The 12,148-nt window shown below is 38.8% G+C and overlaps 1 long non-coding RNA gene across 5 annotated transcripts in view; it reads left to right on the plus strand.

Annotated features, from left to right (window-relative positions):
- The window catches only part of LOC109564905 (uncharacterized), a 137,412-nt gene extending 125,890 nt beyond the window's left edge, over window positions 1–11,522 (plus strand). For 3 of the 5 annotated variants that reach the window (XR_011568791.1, XR_011568790.1, XR_002181562.2), the window contains one exon: window positions 10,486–11,522. This is a non-coding gene — a long non-coding RNA (uncharacterized lncRNA). Of the gene's footprint in view, window positions 1–249; window positions 322–10,485 lie in introns of all 5 variants that reach the window. The other 2 variants (XR_011568792.1, XR_011568789.1) reach the window with 2 other exon arrangements.
- The last annotated feature ends 626 nt before the right edge of the window (window positions 11,523–12,148 follow it).

Here is a 12,148-nt window from a genome sequence, read left to right on the forward strand (position 1 = left end):
TGATGGCTTTTTAAAAATTATGTATAATTCCCCTCCAAAACATAATTCTGCTTATCCATGATAAAAAGTCTTTGAATAACACTGGTTTAACTCTTATCAGCTATGATGGAAGTGCTTTTTAAAATTCAAAAAGAGAATAGTGAAAAGAGGAAAAGAAACAAATGTGAAGAAAAATCAAGTAAACTGAAGAGCAACAGCAGAGATGAAAATATTGCAATATGAGGTAATCTAATACTCTCTGTGTTCCAGGTACTGATGATTAAAAAAAAAAAAATGGATCAAACACAGTCCTGGCCCACAAGAAACTTCAAGCTTAGTAAGGTGAATCAAACTATTAAGCCCAACATTTGTGATAAAGACTGTGAAAAAGTCACCAGGCTACGTGGGGTCAAAAAGGAAAAAGATGGCCAGAGCCTCCCAAAGGGGTCCTCAAAGGCTTGTGGTGAATGCTGAGCAGGTACTTTACAGGCAGAGGGAGAGAGTAAGAACAATCCAGGTTCTGGGAACTGTGTGAACAAATGAGAGTGCGCAGAGTAGGAGGCTTAGAGGGAGAGGAGGATTGCCAGGAGACGTAAGTGAAGGCGTCAGCCAGGTAGGGCTGTGGTCCCCGTGTGAAGTGGCCTGCCTTATTCTACGGATGACTGGAAATCTGAGGAGGGTCAAACAGGGGAATAATATGATCAAATGGGCATTTTAGAAAGATCATTCTGGAAGCATTGTGGAGGATAGATTGGAAGTCTGAAATACTGGTGGCAGGGAAACCTGCTAGAAACTGCCAGAGTGAGCGCTGGGCAGAAATAGCGGGGCTATTTATAAAGAGAGTTTGGGGAGCCATTAGTCTGTTCTCATCTTCATGAGGGCCTCAAATTCAGATGCTTGATGTTGTCTCCTAATGAGGTTATCCACACTGTCACTGAGACTCATTTCCAAGACTGAACTTTTAAAATATGCTACAAATTTTGTAACCTCATTTTAACACATTTAAAATTTTTAACATATGGGGAGTCTCAATAAATGGAAGGAAGCTGAGTCCCTCTCCATCTCAGAAAAGCCAGCTAACCTGCTGTGTGTGGTTTGTGCACAGTCTTCTTGAAGTAAAGAAGGGAATGGACAGAGGAAAATGTAAGTTGGAAAGTTCTCAGAAGCAGCATCAGTTGAGCTTTGTTGTGGGGAGAGGAAAGTGTACATCCCTTTACTCAAGAGTTGATGTTTGCAAGTTGGTTATTCATAGCTGGGCAGTGTCTGAACTGCTGCTAAATAATTTTTTTCTCTACTCACTTATAATATAGATGGATGTCCTGGCTTTGAAATATTTAGTAAAAGGTATTATGCTTCTCTAAATTACTTTCCATTTTCCTAACCCAGAAGACTGACTTTGAGAAATGGCCCAGAGCTAATTTTTTTAAAACTAAATTATCGAAAGTAACTTATTTCTTTATATTTATGTCTCTGGTGCTAAGTCTTTTTAATGCCTTACAGAAAAACATTATAATCTTATGACAAAGAAAATTTTAAATGCATTTTGTAGTTGTTGAATATAATGAATGAAATTTTATTTTAATTTTTCCTTTCTAAACATATTTGACTAGCTATTGTTGAAAGAAGGACCAGAGATGGGCAAAATTCAGTTCAGTTCAGTCACTCAGTCGTGTCCGACTCTTTGCGACCCCATGGACTGCAGCACGCCAGGCCTCCCTGTCCATCACCAACTCCCGGAGTTTGCTCACACTCAAGCCCATTGAGTCGGTGATGCCATCCAACCATCTCATCCTCTGTCATCCCCTTCTCCTCTTGCCTTCAATCTTTCCCAGCATCAGGTTCTTTTCAAAGCAGCTCTTTGCATCAGGTGGCCAAAGTATTGGAGTTTCAGCTTCAGCATCAGTCCTTCCAATGAATATTCAGGACTGATTTCCTTTAGGATGGACTGGTTGGATCTCCTTGCAGTCCAAGGGACTCTCAAGATTCTTTTCCAATACCACGGTTCAAAAGCATCAATTCTTGGGTGCTCAGCTTTCTTTATAGTCCAACTTTCACATCCATACATGACTACTGGAAAAGCCATAGCTTTGACTAGACAGACCTCTAAATAAATCTAATTTGTGCCTTCTGTGTTCAGTTGTCCTTAACACATAGAAAACATATCTCTCTTCAGAAAGAAAACATTTCTTCCTTCTAGTATATGACTAGATCTTTATCCATGTGGGAGAAAGTGATAAAAATGATAGAAGTATGCAGTATTAAGATGAAGGGAGAGCATCTTCATATTTAAAGTCAGCCATTTCACAACAAGCCAAGGACACAGAAAAAAGCTCCCTGTCTTTTGAAACCTTTGACTTGGCTTTATGTCCAGTGTTCTGAGCCTCTGGATAAGGATCACTTCTTTCCCCCTCCACTGCTTCTGCACTGGACATCCTCGAGGTAGCTCAGGTACTGAGGGGACCAAGCAAAAGAGGCCATGGGCTATATGCTGATTAGTGGTTTAAGCCTGAGCCAATTAGTGGTTTAGATCTGAGGATCTTCAAGGAATTATTTTACTTCCTTCTTACTGTAGGATCAAGTCAAGTAAGATTCTGATAATTGATATTGAAACATAATTATATCATGCAGAGTTAAGGTTGTACACAGATATTTAACAGAATGCATAAATAACCCCAAGATCCTTCTTTCAGTATTTGAATTGGTATTGTTGAGTAGTAATTTTTAGCACACTTTAAAGATTTTAACTATTTCCCTCATCAGTAGTTTCTTGATCTAGAATTTCTGCATGAAAGATGCCCTAGGAATGGTCATCTATGAAGGATAGAACTCCACGAAAGAAATTCTGCTCTTCTTATATTTAAATTTATTCTCTTCACCAGGTGAAGAGAATAATCTCTTCACAGTCTTTCTAGGATTGTGGGGCAGGGGCAGAAATTGTTACTCTCAGGTATGCTGCTTTACGTAGATTATGACTTTTTTTTTTTGGCAAGACACATTCATAGCTCCCTTGATAGGAACAATGAAGTAATTAGTTATTGTACCCCACACCTTACTAATGTGTGTCCCAAATTTTGTTGTGTAAACTTTTAAGCAGTGTTTTTTTTTTTTTTTTTTTTCCTCTGCTATTGTTTAAAAGTTGAGGTCAACATTACTTATTATTCTAGTTAGAGGAAAACACATAGAGGTGTTATCTGCAGAGCAATTCACATAAAATCTCCTAATACTTTTGCATAGAATCTCCTCTACTTTTGCAACAGACTCAGAAAATCAGTCTCCACATGGTTGCAGTGAAGTGAGCAGTCTCCTGAGCACGGTTACAGGTATGTCCCAATACTGCTTGTCAGCTGACCTGCCTTCTTTTACTTCTTTCATATTATAGTCATTAATTAGAACCTGCCAAAAGGAACTTGAACATTCTTCAAGTAATATTAAACATCTGTCCATCATGGTGGGAAGGGCTAACTTATTTTTGGGTATTCAACTCACTGGGGATTTTAAATGTCAGGTTACTCAGTACAGAAGTACAGAGGCTAACATGCTGGAAGTAGTTCCCAAGTTTTAAGATTTCTTCTCATGAGTCGCATTCACTGGCCTCAACCCATCTTTACATCAAAAAAATCTGATTGTAAGTATAGATTCTAGATTCTGAAACCTACACTTATGCATAAAACCTGAACTATGGAAAACCAAATAACGTTCTAAAATGTTACTGTTTACTGGAGATATTTGCCCTCAGATCTTTCCTCTGATTAGATTGCTAGCATTCCTTGTGTTCTAGCAGTGTTCCAGTGTTATGGCTGGGAGGAAGCTAATTTCAAGGATCTTTTGCACAAGGAACTATTTACTGAGACATATGCAGTGCTTTCACTGTGAAATAAACAGGAATGACATGACTTTAATAAGGGTTTTGACAATAAGAAACGAGACTTATTTGTCTTTAGCGTTCTCACACTGTGGAATGCAGTGGCAATACCTTTGCTATTTCTTACCTTCTGTGGTTTGGGGAACACATAGTTTTCTTAGTTTAGTTTCACATTTCACCTTTACACATATGCCTTTACTTTGTCTTCCAAAAGGTGAAAAATCTACTACCTTATATGTTTTTAAAATGATGCACAAGTCTCCTATATTTTACCAATGACAGTGTAATTCTCTGTCTGCCAGGTTGCACAGTCATTTTGATTCTTCTCCCTACTTCTCAAAATTCTGGCAACTTGTCTCTCACTAATTTCCTCAAATATAGATCCTACTTTAGGTCTTTCATCATCTTACCTCTCTCAAGGCAATAATTCTCAAACTTTAGTTTGTGTGTAAAAAATACACATGAAACTCATAACATTCAGATTCCTGATCCCAGTCTTAGATGATTCAGCAGGTCTCAGGAAAGGCACAGGAAGCTGAATTTTAATAAATCACTTAAATATAATCCATTGCCCAGGTTTTGAGAAATTTTATTATACATTTTTCTTATCTCTTTTGGGTCTTATAAACCAGGGGTCCCCACACTTCAGGATCTAATGCCTGATGATCTGAGGTGGAGCTGATATAATAATAATAATAGAAATAAAGTACACAATAAATGTAATTTTCTTGAATCATTCAGAAACCATCTCCCCACCCCCAGTCTGTGGAAAAATTGTCTTCCATGAAACAGGTCCCTGTTTCAAAAAGGTTGGGAACTGCTGTTACAAACTATTGCTAAGTAAGAATGCTAATGGTTAGATCCAGAGAAGGCAATGGCACCCCACTCCAGTACTCTTGCCTGGAAAATCCCATGGATGGAGGAGCCTGGTAGGCTGCAGTCCATGGGGTCACTAAGAGTCAGACACAACTGGGTGACTTCACTTTCACTTTTCACTTTCATGCATTGGAGAAGGAAATGGCAACCCACTCCAGTGTTCTTGCCTGGAGAGTCCCAGGGACGGGGGAGCCTGGTGGGCTGCCGTCTATGGGGTTGCACAGAGTCGGACACGACTGAAGCAACTTAGCAGCAGCAGCAGCAATGGTTAGATCATGTTCATTCATTCATTTATGCCTTCAACTATTTATTGAGCTGCCAATGTGTGTCAAATACTGTTCTAGGTATTGGGTTTATGGAATTGATAAAACAAACATCATGGAGCTCAGTTTTTGTTTCCCTAAGTTTAAGAAGAATCCTCTATAAATCATGTTTGAGCCAAACCTTCTGAATCTAATGTTGAAGATCCTAGTTGATTGTGTCTCATAACTATCATTCAACAAAGATGCTCCCCTCTAGGCAGGTTGTTCTCTCTCCCTTTTTCTCAGCCTTACTGTCTCCATACCAACTGAACCCACCTCTGGTTGTTGGTTCTCTTACTCTCCATTAGGAATATTGTCCAGTGTTGAGGACAGGGCACAGAGATGGGAAAGATGTTTTCATTCATTCATTAAACACATATTCATTGAGAACCAAGCACTGTTCTAGATATGAGAGAATTCAGCAATGAACAAGATAAGCATAGAAAATAAAAAGAAATATCAGATAAATTCCATTCAGGGTATGATGACAGGACCTGGCAGCTACTTTATATTGGGTAAAGAATTTAGTGACATTTAGATTGTGAGATGAAAGACAAAAGTGGCCATGCAAAGTTTAGGAAGAAAAGCACCACAGGCAGAAAAAAAAAGCTAGTGCTAAGGCTGTCAGGTAAAAATGTGAGTAAGAAGATTATAAGGAAGGCCAGTGTGGCTGGTGCATAGCGGGAGAAGATAAAGTGGTAAAGGCTTGGGTCCAAGAGGTTCATATGAGCCAGATGACATAAAGACAGAAGTGGGGCTGTGATGTGATTTGATTTATGTTTTCACAAAACTCTCTTCAGATGTTGTGTGGGAACTGGATTGTGGAGATGCAGGAGAGACCAAACAGTAGTCCAGCTGAATTATGATGGTTTGCATAGGCAGTGGTACAAGTGAACAGAAATGAACAAAGTAGGCATATGTTATGGAAGTAGAATCAGGGAGCTTGGTGATGGATTAGATGTGGGGGCTGCAAGAGAGGACTCAAGGAAAATTTCTAGGATTTTTTTCACTTGAGTAACTGGCTGTCTGGTCATGTCAGTTGCTGCTCCAGAGAAGACTGTGGAGGGAGCAGGTTTGGGTGAGAAGGGTGGAAATCAAAAGTCCAAATGGTGAGTGATATGACTGAAAAGTAGGCTACTGTGACCAGACTGCCAAAGGCTTACAATAAGCTCAGAAATTTGAACTGTTTCTGAATGGTGACTTAGGAACGTAATATGGCATTGGTGGATAGGATGGGCTGAAAGGGGCAGAAATCACATGTCTGCTGTAGGATTTGGGGAGTAAGAATGGTCGCGGAGGGGTGGGGGATATGAGAGAGAGTCAAAAACACAAGAATAATTATAAAAGAGCCAAAAAGGAGAAAAGAAATCAAATAAAAAACAGGTAGAAAGCACAAGTGTTTATTTGAAGATGGAAAAAGAGTAAGGAGGGTAGGATTAACTGTAGAATGTGTCTTGGTTGGTAGTTTTGAGAAATATGCAGAGGGCAGAAAGGAGAAAGTGCCACAAGTTCCTGGGAGAAGGACCAAGCCTGCTCCAAAGAGCGGAGTTCCCCAGCTGTGCGTGGGTCTCACGCACAGACTGTCTTGAAAAGGAACCTGGGTTGAAAGAAGAGAGATGACTTTGTGATCTACACTTGGTCATTCTATTAGTGGTGAGGGAACGCGTGTGTGTTTGTGTGAGAAAAGTAACTTCATCTCTATTTTAGTTAGCACATATCTTTTCACCATAGAAAAAAAATTGGGGATCTTTATTATTATTAGGATCATATAACAGGATATCGGATAAAACTTACATATTTGTAGCATTTTCAGAGCTTGAAATATCATTTCATAAAATGGGAAGATTTTTCTCACGTTCATGAGTTCTGTTGCCAATGAACAGTGTATCCAAAACCGATGTTTTTAAAGAGGATCTCTGTCACATCAAGAGAGAAAAACTGTTGTTCTTTATGAGAAAATGTTTCCAGTTTGCAATTAATTTTATTTTTCTGATGGAATTTTCTTTCTCCATTATAACAGGCTAGATCAATAAGAACCCTGCATCTATAACTTAGAAAATCAAGACAGGGAAAATCATCAGAGAGAAAGCAAATGATGACAAAAATCAATATGCTTACTTACTCTGTGCTCCCTTATCCTTCATTTTCCACTTGTCTTCACCAAAACCTCACCACTGGAGCTAAATGGATCTCTTGAATAAGATTTTTTTCTAAAAGAAACAAATTTTGGCTCATTTGTGTCAATTTCAAAAGCAGCTGCTTCTTTCCTATATGAGCCATTTTCTGAATAAGTGATTTTTGGGGGGTTGGCAAGCTGAGAGATTTTGCCTTAGTCAATAGTTGGCATTATCATCAAATAGGAGGCAAATTAGTCACTGCAAATGAATTAATATCTTGCAGAACTACAGTTATTTATGCCCTGAGTGATAAACTTGGGAACTGTTAATCAGCGCACTGACAGAATTTGTAAATGAGATCAATGCATCACTGTTGGGGGTCTTCCAGGAATGATGGAGGACAGGACAGCTGCCAGAAGACTGGATTCATTTATTTGCTTGCTCTTTCCTTCCTCTGTTTACTTTCTTCCCTCCTTAACCTTTCATTCCCCTTTCTCCCTTTCCTTCCTTCCATCTCCCCAGACACTGGTGCTCTGTTCTGTGCTAAGAGGTATCTTTAAAGAGACATGACCTTTAACAATCTCATAGGGAAGAGAAGACATCAGGCATTATTAGAGTGTAATGTATTAAGCACAAAAACAAACGTCTACAAAAATGTTTTAAAGTATGAGAAGGAAGACCCTAACTTGTCCTATAGGGGTTAAGGAAGGGCCTCTCTGAGAAAAATAAATACAAATGTGCCAGGTGGACACGGCAGTGTTTTAGGAAGAAGAATATGCATAAAACCATGGATTTGGGGAAAAATATGATCATCACTATTACAGCAATCACAAAAACAAATAATGTGTACTATGCCCTTACTATATGGCAGGTATATGGGCAGGTATATGTTATGAGCTTTTCATAAATTAATGGTTTTAATCTTTACAACCACCCCAATGGGTGTTATTCCATTTTTCTGATGAGAATAGCAGGTCCCAAATGTTTTAGAAATTTGTCCCAAAGAAAAACCGGTATGTTTATGGAGTTGTAACTACTTCAGTTTGTTGGTGTATGAAGGATATGGTGGAGAATGTCAAGAGATGAGGTTAGAAAGATCTTCAGGAGTGTATATAATAAACAGTAAGCCATACTACAGAAAAGGGCTCAGGTTCATTGTTAAGCAGGACAAGTTTGTTCATCTATTCCTCTGTACATCTACACATTTATTTATGATATATATATATATATATATACGATTTTATGCAGTACACAAAAATCATGCATAAAATGAGTAAAAATGAGAGTGATAGAAAAGATGAAGGAGAGGATATAATGGAGTTAGGAATAAGGCTCGCTGAGCAGATGTCCATGAACCTTGGCAGACACTGGAGCTATTTTCCATCTCTGTATGAATGTTAAAAAACCAATTGAGGAGAGAAAGCCAAGCTACCCCCTAAGTAAGCTGAAACTATACCCACTGAAAAGGTCAGGGTATTTCAAAAGAATGATTTTGGAACCATTTAATCAGAGGGACAGATGGGTGATAGAGGCCATAATGTTCTATTTCTTATATCTTGGTGGATATGATTTTCATTTGAAAAGAGTTTTTTTTTTTACGGAGATATAACCAGATGTCCCCTTCACCAGAACACAGTCTTAATAAAGTGCTCATGTAATGCCTGTCTTGAATCATTCTACTGCCTGAATATTTGCCAAGATGACTTATTTGTGACATTTATACCAATCCAAATAAATAAATAACTTACTGGTTGGCTTGTTATTTTTAAACACCACCTAACAAATACACTAACTTTGGGTTTAGAATGGTTGACATGTAACCTTTCCTTCTGGCAATGATTAGCTAGTAGGGGCAGTTGCCTATTCAGGCTACTCTGAGTTTGCAAGACTTAAATTGCATCAACCGAATAGTTTCTATTATAAGCGAGTTTTAATTGAGTATATCCAGACATGCTTCTACGGTTGTTTAGAAGCAAGTTCAAGAGAGGGGAACACAAGCTATGAAAATATAAAATGCTGTGTTAAAAGACATCCTGGTTAACACTAACTCTTATGTCAGTAATCTGATGATTTCTGTGTAAATATAGGGATGGTGTGGCGGGGTGGGGCGGGGGGAGGGGGCTTCCCTGGTGGCTCAGTGGTAATGAACCAGCCTGCCAATGTAGGAGATGTGGGTTCAATCCCTGGGTCAGAAAGACCCCCTGGAGAAGGCAGTGGCAACCCACTCCAGTATTCTTGCTTGGGAAATCCCATGGGCAGAGGAGCTGGTGGGCTACAGTGCATGGGGTCACAAAGAACTGAACACGACTTAGCAACTAAACAACAACAAGAGGGATAGGGTGAGGAGAATGGTATATGTTGAGCTCATATTTCTGACCCATAACTAATTCCTATCCACAGAGGCAAAAGTTAATAAAAGCTGCACATAATCTAAAAATGTTCTGGGTAGATACTGTCATGAAGTGGTCACTGGCAGGATGGTGTGGTAGCCATTTGTAGCACAATAGCTAAGTTTAAAGCCCTGCATAACTAAGGCTAATAACTGGTCAGGCATGTGGGTTGTATACAATTTGAGTGAAGAGTCCAGCGGTCTAGTAAGTGTACAATTTGGGGAAACATATGTGATCGTTTCTGGAAAAGGAACAAATGATAGACTTGCACCAGGATCTTCTATGCCAGAGTCAATAAACACATAAAACAAGCCATTGATGAGGAACGATCTCAGTTCTGAAAAGTCACGAATAGCTTTGAGGAAAAAATGTCTTAACCAGGGCTTTTATTGGTTTATATTTTCAATCAGCTGTACAGGATAGAGGCCCCAACTGACAAAAAGCTGAGGCAGTTAACTGTCTCTTACAGTGGTGTGAACTTAGCCTCCTGCCTATCAATTGGGCCTCTATAAATTTTCCCCCACTCATTTCAGACTTGTAACTCTATCTAGAGTTTATCCATATTGTCTAATGAAATCTAAAACATGGCTTTGGCCCTTTTAAGGTTTTCTTGGAACTAAGGTTTTCCTGAGGTAATAAAATATATTAAATATTAAATAAGTCTTAAAAGCTTTAAATTTTACAAAGCCATGGCCTCTTTTTTAGTTTTGTCATTGTAAGCTTCTCAGCAAATCATGTCTAGTTAGGTACTAGAAAAGTGGAATGTGCATTTTCTGTCATTTTATTTTTCAGGTAAAATCGGTTTTCAAATCTGCTAATTGGTAAAAAGATATTACCTTCTCCCTCAAGTTACAGAAGCAGAAATTCAGCTGGTCTTTAAGAAATGAAAGACCTTCAGTAAAGGTTGAAAGCCCTTCAGTTCAATCATATCACACTTTGAGCAACTCTTGTCTCCTTAGGTCCGTCATCTGTCCTCATGGCTCACAGGTGTGCAGGACAGTTATGTCCAGGACTAACCGACCAACACACTGGAATGGACCCTGATGCTGGGAAAGACTGAAGGCAGAAGGAGAAGAGGGCGACAGAGGATGAGATGGTTGGATGGCATCACTGACTCAGTGGACATGAACTTGGGCAAACTCCAGGAGATAGTGAAGGACAGGGAAGCTGGCGTGTTGCAGTCCATGGGGTCACAAAGGATCAGATATGAATTGACAACTGAACAAGAACAACAATCCAGGATAAAAATGGTTACTTCCCACCCAGTTAAAATACCCTTTCTGTGGAAGGGTAAGAATCCCAAAAAGTCTGTGGGGATGGCTTTTGGAGTAAAGAAATGAGTAAAATTTTCTCTAGATTTTCCCAATGTGTTGTGATTCAATTTGTTAGATAAATGAGTTGTTTGAGGATTTTCATTTAAATTGACAAATTTTGCTCCAAGCATAAATTTCCATAGGGACACGGTCTTCATTCTTTACCAATTTCAGGTTGCCACTAAGGTCTATAGGAACTAAAGGTATTTTAGCCTCAGAGTGACATATGAGCTGCTTTCAAATATTTGTAGACTGTTATATGAAAGTAGTTTTATACTTTTCATCCAAAGCCTTATGGGTTAAACAAAATCTTAGTAATCATAGTTGTCCATTAGACTGCTTTGGAGATTGTGACCCAGTCCTACCCTAGGGATGTTCAGTAGACGTATGGGTGATCATTTGGCACGAAAGTCATGTGTCAGAGATTTCTTGGGCCAGATAATATGAAAGTGCTCTCAAAACCTAAAAGTTCCAAGAATCTGTAATCAACATTAGAAAAAAATTATTAAAAAAAATTTTGGCATGAAATCTGAGGAAGGGCTGTTTGCTGGAGGCAAAATGTATGTCTATGTTTTTATACTTCTAAGTATTAAAATTGTTGCATTATCTTATCTTTTTTTCAGATACCTCACTGGAAATAAATATGAAAATAAATATGGAAATTTCCTAAGTGGCTGAATACTCATGAGTTTGTAAATAAATTTAGAATTCTCTTCTGGACACAATTCCTTGGGTGATATAGGATCCTAAATTTATGTTTTACCTCTTTGTTTTGGAAAAGTTAAAACCTCTTAAAAATTGATAGACTAGAATAATGAACCCTATGCACCCATCACCTAGCTGCAAGAATGATTAACCTATAAGGACAGAATAATGGCCCCTGAAAGATGTCCATGTCCTGAAGAAGCCAGGAACTTGTGAATGTGTTAGGTTACGTGGTAAGCAAAAATCATGGTAACAGATGGAATTAAGATTCTCCAAGAGGGAACAGTCTAATCACCTGCATCTTTGTAAGTGCAAGAAGGAGGCAGAGGAGAGAGACCCAAATAGATAGCCATGTGAGAAGGTCCTGGCTGATGCTGCTGAATGACACTGGAGGAGTGGGGTCTTGAGCCAAGAAATGTGGCTGAAAAGGCAAGGAAACAGATTCTCACCTAGAGCATCCTAATGATTTGCAGACCTGTTGATGCCTCGATTTTAGCCTAGTGAGACCTCTTGTAGATTTCTTACCTACAGAAATATAATAAATTCGTGTTGTTTTCAGCTACTAAGTTTTAGGTAAATTTTTTAGCAGTTATAGAAAACACGT

Source organism: Bos indicus, chromosome 10, assembly GCF_029378745.1.
Source record: "Bos indicus isolate NIAB-ARS_2022 breed Sahiwal x Tharparkar chromosome 10, NIAB-ARS_B.indTharparkar_mat_pri_1.0, whole genome shotgun sequence".
NCBI lineage: Eukaryota > Metazoa > Chordata > Mammalia > Artiodactyla > Bovidae > Bos > Bos indicus.